This window comes from Palaemon carinicauda, chromosome 29 (assembly GCF_036898095.1).
Source record: "Palaemon carinicauda isolate YSFRI2023 chromosome 29, ASM3689809v2, whole genome shotgun sequence".
Classification (NCBI taxonomy): domain Eukaryota; kingdom Metazoa; phylum Arthropoda; class Malacostraca; order Decapoda; family Palaemonidae; genus Palaemon; species Palaemon carinicauda.
The window spans coordinates 56,813,754-56,826,253 of NC_090753.1; the positions used below are offsets into that span (position 1 = coordinate 56,813,754).

Sequence of the window (12,500 nt, forward strand, 5' to 3'; positions counted from 1 at the left end):
GTGAGGGAAAATAGGATACTTATCTCTGTATTTCTGTTAATCTATCAATCTTAATCTATTATTGTTTTTAAAGGTTTTCGACTTGTCTCTAAAGAAAGCTTCCTTCAGGGAAAAATGAACCAAGTGTTTACGTTCGGACACGGTAAGTTCTGGCAAAGAGCTCTTTTCAGCGGCCACCACCGAATGGTTTGACTATATTTACCCCCACCCCCCCCCCCCCAACGGAAAAGAAACGTCACGATCTTGAAAAATGTAACCAATGATGGCCAACGAACCTGATTTCAATCTACCAATAGGAATCAGAGGCAATAATTGACAGCTAAGTTGCCAGGCCACGATTACCACTTTTTCACTTTCTTCGTGAAAGTGAAAATACTCTCAGTTTGAAAGGACTGTCGAGATGGAGAGATTCTGATTAATTTTATTAGATTTCTAAAGAGGTTTTATGCTTAATAGAAAGACTGATGCCAGACTTAACATTCTCTAAACCTTTAATTTTATAAACTTTCTAAGGCAGTTACATGCATAATAGAAAAACTGATGCCAGACTTAAACTTCCCTGAGCCTTTCATGTTATAAACTTTTTAAAGTACTTTTATGCTTAATAGAAAGACTGATGCCACACTTAAGCTTCCCTAAACCTCTGGGTACATACAGTAGGCAAACGAGTTTGCTTTTAAGCAGTTATTATTACAATCATCATTATCATCATCATTATTATCATTATAATTATTATTATATTATTATCATTATTACTAGCAAAGCTAAAACCCTAGTTGGAAAAGCAAGAGGCTATAAGGCCAAGGGCTCCAACAGGGTAAAATAGCCCAGTGAGGAAAGGAAAAAAGGAAATAAATAGACGTTATGATAAATAATGGACAATTAAACTAAAATACTTTAAGAACAATAACGTTAAAACAGATCTTTCATATATAAACTATAAAAGAGACTTCGTTCAGCCTGCTCAACATAAAGACATTTGCTGCAAGTTTGAACTTTTGAAGTATAGCCTATATATAACAACCTTATATTACAGCAGAGGTCAAGACTTTTGAAAATCAGTAGAATTTTCACCATAATAATATTTTATATTAATTCAACCGATTTGATGAATACATCAAGAGTTCTTGAGAGTGAAAATGGGTGCGTTATCCATTTCATTCGTCTCTCGATCTCTCCTCAAGACACAAAAATGAGATAAAGAGACAGTAGGGATGTGATAACTAGTCCTTCACTATCTGGTCCAGTAACCGAGAGAGAGAGAGAGAGAGAGAGAGAGAGAGAGAGAGAGAGAGAGAGAGAGAGAGAGAGAGAGAGAGAGGGGGGGAGTGACTAATAGTATTTGCATTGCATATAGGTTTCCCTAACCATCAAGTGATCAATTGCCAAAGGAATCAGTAAATAAAAGAGAGAGAGAGAGAGAGAGAGAGAGAGAGAGAGAGAGAGAGAGAGAGAGAGAGAGAGAGAGAGAGAGAGAGAGAGAGAGAGAGAGAGAGAGAGAGAGAGAGAGAGAGAGAGAGAGAGAGAGAATTGCTCGCTGATTGCAACATGAAAAATACGTCCATTACGTAAACAACAACAACACTACCCTGTGGAACACCGGATATCACATTCCTATACTCACTATGGTACCCATCGACACGGTCAAAGGCAGCACTAAAATCAAGGCCAATCATACGAACTTCCTGACAACAATCAAGGGATTTCTGTACAGCATTGGAGATTGTAAGAAGGGCATCACATGCTCCAAGGCCTTTACGAAAACCAAATTGCAAACTGGGGAGTAGATTTCCTTCAGCAAACCTATTAAGACGTTCAAAAACTTTAGATAATATAGGAGTTATGGAAATTGTGCGGTAATCAGTGGGACTTGAGCTACCACAAACACGTTTACATAGAGGAGTAACATTACCAATTCTCCAACAAGTGCTAAAGGTCCTCTTCTTGCTAACTTGTGCAAAATAACAGATAACTTTGGAGCTAAGAAATCTAGAAATCTGCTGTCTTTATAAAAACAAAGGAAACATACCATTTGGGTCTAATATATATATATATATATATATATATATATATATATATATATATATATTTATATATATATATATATATATATATATATATATATATATATATATATATATATATATATATATATATATATATATATATATATATATATATAGAAGACGTTTCTGAACCTTCCTCGACTTCCCCAGAAGTAGCAACATCATTATTCATTGAAAGTATGAATAATCTCGTCCTGAGGGAAATGTACGAATATGTCACAGAGAAGAAGAAGAAGAAGAAGTAATCTCTGATAACAATTGGCGGTTTCCTTCTCCTCTCGCCTGAAAGGAAGCTGCATCTCTGCTTCTCATTAATGGGATTAAAATGTCGAATGTGGAGAGATGTGGGAGCTTCATCTTCATTCTTGCTTAAAGAGAATATCGGTGAATCAATTAACAATCTATTAAGGGGATATTGGTATGAGGTACAGAGACTACTTTAATAATAATAATAATAATAATAATAATAATAATAATAATAATAATAATAATAATAATAATAATAATAATAATAATAATAATAATAATAATAATAATAACCTGAGTCTGAAAGCCTACAGTTAATCGATCAAAAGTTTCCATTACCTCAACGTACAGTGAATAACGTTCTTGACGCCAACTCCCAACAACCCCTCCCCCAACATACAAGACCCCATAAAATAACAAAACCCAGGAGAAATGTAGATGAAACGAGACAGGCTGTAACATTTAGTCAGGAAAATCCTGGAATACAGGGTCAAGAAATAGCAACAAAGTCAAATAACAACAGGTTCGTTCGTTCGTTCGTTTTCGATTGCCCTACCTTATGTAAGACACGGGCTCTTGCGTTGGAAGCCCATAGAAAAAAGATAAATTGTAGAATATTTGTAAAAGCACAAAGAATAAAAATCACAACAAACAATGAAAAACAACTAAAACATTGTACCCTATTCTATCTAATCATCGATCAATAATCATTGTAACTATCTAACCTAGGAAGGAAGGTTTAGAACTCACCAATCAGCTGCTTCTTCTTATTCTTCTAATAAATTGGAGAATCAGCTGTCTCTCTAATCAGATCCTCAATTGCTTTTGTTCCATGGGAGTTAGTATGATAGAAATACCAAAGTCATTTCATTGGCTTTTGTACAAATTTCTCTGGTCACTGAAGGGGACAACTGGCAACCTCATCGGAAAAAAATCCAAGAACATGCTGGATTTATTGGCTGTTAAATGCGTGAGTTGACTGACGAAAGTTTTGTTTTAAATTACGCATTTTTGACTGATAGATATTCATATTTCCTTCACTTTCTTCGTTTTTCCGTAATGTATTTCTTATCTCTTTGGTTTGGCTATGATTCCTTTATGCTATATCATGTTTTTTATTTTTTTTTCTCTTTCCCTGAATTTTAACTCCCTACATTGGCTCACTATGGCACTCAAAAGTCCGTTGACAATAGCTCCCTACAACGGTTGGTTTTCGACATTTCTTTGGTTTTTTTAATCTCTGGTTAACCCCGAATCATCACATCTTGCTATATTGTTTAAAGAATCTGTTAATCAAATCGCTGTCACCCACCTCAATGTCAATACGGTATTAAAGAGCTATTATCATAGATTATCACTTCCTGCATCATAGCCTACACTCCTAACATGACCAAATATTATCGAGCATTTAAGCTTTCCCTTGGAAGGGAGAGCGTTATTCCTCTTAATTTATGGCTTCTATGTAGACTTATGGACATTTTGCACAAACAAATTAACACGAAACAACCCGACACATCACACAAAACCACAAAAAACGTTTGAGTCTGAAGAGCAGAAAACAGGACGTTTGTTTACACGGGCCGAGGTTACTGGAAGGCTGTGACGTCATCATCTCTGTGGCCTCTGATTGGTTGAGCGCCTCCCTGCCCGGACTGAGCTTGTGAATAAAACTAGATCGTGGTCTTGGGTTATAAATATTTTTCTCGGATATTATTCTCTGGATTCTACCGAATATATAATAGATTCAAAACGCTTTGAACAAAATTGTTTTATTTTTTTTTAAATTTAAAAAAAAAAACAGAGTTATTCACGAGTAAACTTAACTCTTATGAATGCTTTTGAATGTAAACTATAAGCATTTCATGTATAATGACATACCAGTATTGCCACTCAATTTCCAACTGATATATAAAGTCACTTCTTATCTGAGTAAAAATACTTGTTAGTTATAAAGCATAATCCTCTCTCTCTCTCTCTCTCTCTCTCTCTCTCTCTCTCTCTCTCTCTCTCTCTCTCACACACACACACACAGACCCACACACACACGCACACACACACACACAGTCTCTAGTATTTGATCCCCCAACAGGACGTTGAAAGCTTTGATATGGCCACTTCATTTGATATAATCGGTTTATAGTATAATTGGATATCATTCCGGAGTTAGTAACAGATACAATAGGCCCATAGGGCAAGGAGAAACAATATAGATAGATATATATTTATATATACTGTATATATATATATATATATATATATATATATATATATATATATATATATATATATATATATATATATATATATATATATATATATATTATGTGTGTGTGGGTGTATGTATATACAGTACATAAATGTGAATTGACATGTCTGAGGCCTTTGTCCTGTAGTGAACTAGAAAGGCCACATTTGTTTGTGTGTATCTATATATATAAACATATATATATATATATATATATATATATATATATATATATATATATATATATATATATATATTTGGGCTCAAGCCATGTCGTCCTGATGGAAGTTCCTATAGGGTAGCTTCCTAGGGTATATTACAACTACGGCGATATTCCCAGAGAATTTACCTTAAGGTACCAGAATTCTAACTCCTGGAGCGAGTATCCCTCGTGAAAGGGATATCGCGACATATCAGAGGACGTATTCTAGACACGTCACATGGCAATCTACGACCTGAACAGAGATTCGTCTCGTAGGAGGGAGATTGACGAGATACGAATTCGGGAAAGAAAAAGGGGAGCCGCTCCCAAGGCTTCCCTATCCCCCGATTCGTATGCGTGCCTGGCGCCAATCCTGGCGCCATCTCCATTCCTTTTTGCGTAGCTTAACAACTCGGTGTTTTTTCCTGTTTTTCTCGCAAATCTTGGATTTATTCAGCTTTTCATGGCTTCTTCGTCTTCGTTGACCTCGGATAAGTTGAGTATAGTGTCTGTTATGTATAAATGTAGGCTCTTGGTAAAATTTTGAGTGATTAATAGGATTAATCTTTGATACAAGAGCCGTAGCCTACCAGAGGTGTCCTGGACACTGTCACTCGCTAGGTATAAATTAGTTAGTCAGAGTGACATTCCTGGTTGTTTTGCTCCATAAATTTTAGCTATTTAGCTTTACATAGGATTTCCTTTCGTGCTTAGTATTATTTGGCGAAGTATTCGCCATTCTGGCCTACGCTAGGCCATGTAGCCTAGTCGTTTGGTCCTAGTACTTAATGCATGATTTTGGTTTTTCCGAGTGTAATTAAAATTTTATTGAAGCTTTAGGCTATATTTTATACATTTTAGACTGTGTGGAATATTTCCAAGATTGTATACGTGAGAGTTTCGGTGAATTAGGTAATCGATTCTCTTGGTGCCTAGGCTAATTGCTTATGGAGCCTTAGTATACTTTATTATACTCCCCGGTTGCTTTCTTTTCTTCGGAGAAGGTATGCAATCCCTTTCCCTCTGTTTAAGCCTTGGGCTTATCCCTAAGTGGTTTTTTCCGAATTTATTTTCGATAAAACTATACTAGGGTGTTACTGTACCTTCCTGTTCCAGCAAAGTCTGGTTCAAAGAGGGACAGAACAACAGAGTTTTTAGTCTGAGTCCGTGTTGTCTGGCTTGGGGCAGAGTCTCCCTCGCTGACCTAACACTTACAAAGGGAGCTTAGCTCCCTTAGGTCACTATCGAAGGTTTCTGTAGTTATGATTCCTTCTTGTGTGATCGACCAGACTAAGTCCTGTTGCTGTTCTCGGGGAGGATAAAATCTTCCCTTGGGAGTAGCAATGCCTTCCTTGCTTTGGTGCTCTGGAAGCTGGCAGGTATTATACTACTGTGCTGGCCCTTTCCCTTAGATCTCCCTTAGGCTAAGACAAAGTTCTTGGCTGCGGGTGATCTGTCACTAAAGCAAGGTTGGCAGGACCCTCTTGTCCCTTCCCCCTCTATCTCCGTAATGGCCTAGCCATTACTGTACTGTACCTTGCCGGCCGGCAGAGCTGGCCGGCAGGGGTATTACTGTACTGTATGTCATTCTACTTCTGGACCTAGTATAGGTTGGGATGTGGAATTGACTAAGCCCATTGCCGGCCGGCAGAGATGCTGGACGGCAAGGGTCTTATGTTTTTGAGTGCTGCCCGGACCTCTCTTGGTCCCTCATCCATGCTTGCCGGCAGAGCCGGACGGCATTGGTCAAGGAAGCCTGAATTAAGTTTCTCCCCTTCCTTATATGCACTCTTTCGGTTGCCGGGCTTGGGGGGTTGTGTACACTCTTATCCCGGCATCCATTCTATTTTCTTCTAGTGCTGTACCTGTCCCGGCTGCCGGCCTATGAGGCCGGCAGCCGGGCAGGTGTAGTCTTCTGGTTCTTTTGCTGCCGGCTGGCATCGGTCTTGTACCTTTGCCGGCCGGCTTATGTCAGTCCTTGTCTGCCGGTCACCAAGAGTGTGGCCGGTAGCTGGGTACTACCTTGTGTAGTTGCTGGCCGGCAATCATTGCCGGCCAACACTGGCTGTTGCTGGCCGGCAGCTGCTGCCGCCGGCACAGGCATTTGAACCAGAGGGCTGCCGCCCTATAGCTGTTAAGTAGTATACTTTAAAGCTAATTGTGGTATGTGCCGGCCGGCAAAGGCAGGCCGGCACACATCCTCCTATACTGTACTAGTATTCTTCTGTATAGCATATACAGTAAGAAGAAAACTATAGTAAAAGTTTAGGTACAGCACTGTATCTTCTAACACTATTGTGTTTTCTTGCACAGCCCTTTGCTGTTGCCCTCAGACAGGAAGCAGAGTTCTTCCCCGTCTATTATCCAGGATTTTAAAATCATTGCCTAGGTGTGAGCTCCACCTGTTTCCTCTGGAAACCTTGCATTGGTTACTCTAGTAGAGATAAACCATTTTGATTTTATTATCTGGAAGGCTGCAACAATGGGTTGTGAGGGAAACACAAGTGTGTGTCTTTCCTTTATGAATTGTTATGCTATACTATGCATATCCAGTGATACATAGTTCACTTGATACTCATGGAAATTTCTTCTCTTTACAGGAGGACCCTCCGAAGTGCGGAAATGTTTTCTGCAATGTACGCAGCAAGAACCTCTGCGGACATGAGTGTTGTAGGAGACACGCAGCATGCGCTGTCTCCAAGGATGATCTCCAGTATTGGGACCCTCAGGTATGTACTGTATGCACTAACCTGATTACTGAGGCTTTTGATTCCCCTAGAACGGCGGAATCAAGGGATATAGCTAGGGAAAAGCTTCGTACTTGGGTAAGGGGCTTCAAGAAGAACACCTCTGGCCCTTATCTTCCAAGTGAGAAGATGAGGGCGTATCTTTTTCCCCAGGCATCAGCTGAGGCAGTGATTCCCCAGCCTCAAGAGGAGATCCCTCAAGATCAAGTCCAGGTGGACGAGGAAGTCGCAGATGCGATGCAAGACATCCAGTTGTGTGACAGGATGTCTGACCTGGACGAACGTTTGGAAGAAGACCTCCTGGCAGAAGGTCAGGATCAAGTTCAAACCCCGGATGTCGTAGAGGATGAGGTCGACGAGGTGTCGGCTACTCCGGTTCAGATGCCGGAGCCTATCCCCTCAACATCGGCTGGTCTCCCAGTAGAACTGGGACAGGCCCTCTCTTCGATTGTTGGAATGATCCAACAAATGCAGAAGGAGAATCAGGAGAAGGCGGCTGCAATGGAACTGCGTATGCAGTCCCTGGCAGAATCACATGGGCCCCGGAAAAGGCTCAATGTGAAAGACCTTCCCATATGCTCAGATGCTAACCCATGGAGGTATGCTGAGCACATGCCGATGACGACTGGAAAGATCGTCATCTCGGATAAGCTGGGTTCAGTTCCCCTAGAGGAGGTAGAATTCTGGCCCAGCAAGGCATCATATCCGGACTGCTATGTCCGGCTGAGAAAAGAACCAGCTTCAAGGGAGGAGACAGAGCCGAAGGAGGTCATTATTATGGACCAAGCTAAGGCTCAAGCCCTACTTTCATCCTCGATGAAAGAGAGGGGCTTCTCGAATTCGAAGGTAGCTGCATTGAGCAAGAAGCTCCCTTCGTTTGTGTCCTCTCCTGATAGAGCCTTCCCCTTTTTACAGAAAGGGTTTGCGGCTGTCCTAAAGGCAGTCGAGGCCGGCAAGCCTTGCCCCTCCCTGGAGGAGTGTAAACCCTTGTCGCTGGCTCTACCTATGGACCACAAAGACTGGAAGGATGTCCATCTGACATTCTCAGTGGGAAAGTTGGAGGCTGATATTGCCGGACGGCAATTCGGCAAGGACCTCCCCAAGCTGTCCGAATCTCTTTTACGAAGAGAGTTCGAGACAAAAGAAAGACTGGCTGCCTCAATGTCTCATCAGACTACTCTCGAGACGATGGCAAGTGACCCCAAGGTCCATGAAATGTTCATGGTAGTGGCTAAGTCTCACCTAGCCACAGTGACGAAGGACCTTTATAGCTTCGTCAAGGCAAGGAGAGCTTGCAGGGAGTTCGTGTTCACCGGGGCTTCTGTGAGACACGAGCCAAGGAAGTTAATCTCCTCCAACATTTGGGGAAAAGACCTTTTCCCTACGATGTGGTCAAAGAGGTTGTTGATAAGGCTGCCGTGGAGAATAGAAACCTTCTCCAGAAGTGGGGCCTGGCTATCAAAAGAAAATCTTCCCCGGATGAGGGTCCTCAACCAAAGAGGAAGAATATGAAGACTAGGCTACCATTTCGGCCAGCCAAGCCTTATAGACAGCAACAGCAACTGCAATTGCCTTTGCCTCCAGTGCCCCAGATGGTGGCACAAACCCCGACTGCCTTTCAGTGGGTACCCCAGGCTGTTCCAGGTCAGTCAACCACATTCGCCCCAACGTTCGAAGGACAGTCTTCTTCCTTTCGTGCAAAACCTAGAGGAGCAGCCAGAGGCTCGTCTAGGCGCCCCTCAAGGGGAAGGGGAATCAGAGGTGGTCGTGGTCAGGGAGGCAAGACCTCAGGACGGCAGTCCAAGTGAAATGATACCGGTAGGAGGGAGACTGATGAAATTTTGGGATCGCTGGACCTTCGATCCCTGGGCCCAAAGCCTACTCAAGAATGGACTGGGTTGGAGCTGGTACAGCACTCCACCCCCATGCCTTCGGTTTTTCCAACACTCCACCCCCATTTTGGAGGAGTACGTTCAAGAACTGTTGGAGAAAAATGTGATCCGAAAGGTGAAGTCCATCAAATTCCAAGGGAGGCTGTTTTGTGTTCCCAAGAAAGACTCGGAAAAGCTCAGAGTCATTCTGGACTTGTCACCACTCAACAAGTTCATAGTGAATTGCAAATTCAAGATGCTAACACTGCAACACATAAGGACCTTACTGCCCAAGAGGGCATACTCAGTCTCTATAGACTTGTCAGACGCCTATTGGCACATTCCAATCAGCCGTCGACTCTCCCCCTACCTAGGGTTCAGGCTACAACGGAAACTGTACGCCTTCAGAGCCATGCCATTCGGGCTAAACATAGCCCCAAGGATTTTCACGAAGCTTGCGAGCGCAGCTCTCAAACAATTACGCCTAAAGGGAATTCAGGTAGTAGCCTACCTGGACGACTGGCTGGTGTGGGCAGCATCCGAGACCGAATCCTTGCAAGCTTCCAGTCAGGTGATCCAGTTCCTAGAGTACCTAGGCTTCAAGATCAACAAGAAAAAGTCTCGACTTTCTCCATCCCAAAAGTTCCAGTGGCTGGGAATCCACTGGGACCTTTTGTCACACAGTTTCTCCATCCCAATGAAGAAAAGGAAGGAGATAGCGGGCTCTGTCAAGAGACTTCTAGATTCCGAAAGGATATCAAGACGCGAACAGGAGAGGGTACTAGGCTCTCTCCAGTTTGCTTCAGTGACAGACCCAGTGCTAAGAGCACAGCTAAAGGATGCAACCGGAGTTTGGAGAAGGTATGCATCAAACGCGCGAAGAGACCTGAGAAGACCAGTGCCGCCTCGGCTACGTACTCTTCTCAGACCTTGGTCCCAAGCCAGACATCTAAAGAAGTCGGTTCTTCTTCAGCCACCTCCCCCGTCGATGACGATTCACTCAGACGCCTCAAAGGAGGGATGGGGAGGTCACTCTCATCGGAAAAAAGTCCAGGGGACTTGGTCCAAGCTATTCAGGACCTTTCATATAAACTTTCTAGAAGCTATGGCAGTGCTCCTTACCTTAAAGAAAGTCTCCCCGCGTCACTCGATCCACATAAGATTGGTGACAGACAGCGAGGTGGTTGTGAGATGCTTGAATCGACAAGGGTCAAGGTCACCACCTCTCAACCAAGTGATGTTAGCCATTTTCCGATTGGCGGAAAAGAAGAAGTGGTACCTGTCGGCAGTTCACCTTCAAGGAGTCCGCAATGTGACAGCGGACGCTCTATCCAGGTTCACACCGATAGAGTCGGAATGGTCCTTAGACGCAGGATCATTTTCCTTCATTCTGAATCAAGTCCCAGAACTGCAAATAGACCTCTTTGCGACGAAAGACAACAAGAAGTTGCCCCTGTACGTGTCCCCGTACGAGGACCCCTTAGCGGAAGCAGTGGACGCAATGTCCCTCGACTGGAACAGATGGTCCAGGATTTATCTGTTCCCTCCTCACAACCTTCTGTTGAGGGTCCTCAACAAACTGAGATCCTTCAAGGGGGTAGCGGCAATAGTGGCCCACAAGTGGGCGAACAGTATGTGGTTCCCCTTGGCGTTGGAACTACAGATGAAGTTCGTGCCGCTACCACATCCAGTTCTGACCCAGCGAGTCCAGAAGTCGACTGTCTGCGCTTCATTACAGAAAACCCAGACCCTGCAGCTCATGATTTTCTCGCCCTAGCGGTGAGAAAGCGCTTCGGGATTTCGAAAGCCAGCATAGACTTCCTAGAGGAATACAAGTGCAAATCGACTAGAAGGCAATATGAGTCATCTTGGAGAAAATGGGTGGCCTTTGTAAAGGCAAAGAATCCGCAGGAGATCTCAACAGATTTCTGCTTATCTTTCTTCATCCACCTCCATGGCCAAGGATTGGCAGCTAACACGATTTCAGTGTGTAAATCGGCTTTGATGAGACCCATTTTATTTGCCTTCCAGATCGACCTAGGTAACGAGATCTTTAATAAAGTTCCGAAAGCCTGCGCTAGGCTCAGACCTTCAGCGCCTCCAAAGCCCATCTCATGGTCTTTAGACAAAGTTCTTCATTTCGCCTCCTTGTTGAGCAATGAAGAATGTGCGTTAAAGGATTTGACGCAAAAAGTTATTTTCCTATTTGCACTCGCGTCCGGGGCCAGGGTTAGTGAGATCGTAGCCCTCTCGAGAGAGGCAGGTCGTGTTCAGTTCCTGGATGGGGGGGAGCTGAACCTGTTTCCGGATCCTACGTTTCTTGCCAAGAATGAGTTACCCACCAACAGGTGGGGTCCCTGGAGAATCTGCCCTCTGAAAGAAGATGCATCTCTATGTCCAGTAGAATGCCTAAAGGTCTATCTTCGTAGAACTTCAGACTTCAAGGGTAGTCAACTATTCAGGGGAGAAACATCAGGCTCAAATTTATCTCTGAATCAACTCAGAGCGAAAATGACATATTTTATTCGCAGAGCGGATCCTGACAGTACACCCGCAGGTCACGATCCAAGGAAAGTTGCCTCATCCCTAAATTTCTTTAATTGTATGGATTTTCAACATCTCCGTTCATACACGGGCTGGAAGTCTTCCAGGGTGTTCTTTCGCCACTATGCGAAGCAAGTAGAGGAACTTAAGAGATCTGTGGTAGCAGTGGGTCGTGTAGTTAACCCTACTGTTTAACTCTGCGAGGAACAGTGGTCTTAATTGGGACGATTAAGTCCAGGGTGAGTGTGTAGGTACATACTGTACTACAAACTAAATGAGGGCACCAAGTGCCCATATAGACTGTTCCTTCTTTCAAAGGTGAACCTTGCATAAGTTCAGACATGTGTGCCAAGCGTTTCTAACGCTAATGTGATTGATTTGTAATACAGATTTTTATGACTTGAAGCCTTGGTATCTTATTAAAGTGGTGTTTAATGGTTTTTCTTTCAGATAAAAAAGTTCTGTTTACTATCATACTTATGCTTAAAGTTTTGGGTTACCCTCTTTTATATAAATATATATATTTGTTGTTAACCTGTCTGTTTATTATCTGTCAATAAACTTGTTCTTGAGAACCTT

At 42.8% G+C, this 12,500-nt stretch overlaps 1 protein-coding gene across 1 annotated transcript in view; it reads left to right on the forward strand.

Moving 5' to 3' along the window:
• Positions 1-12,500, forward strand: part of LOC137622595 (M protein, serotype 5-like) — a 30,668-nt gene that overhangs the window by 13,280 nt on the left and 4,888 nt on the right. The gene's annotated exons all lie outside the window — the stretch shown is intronic.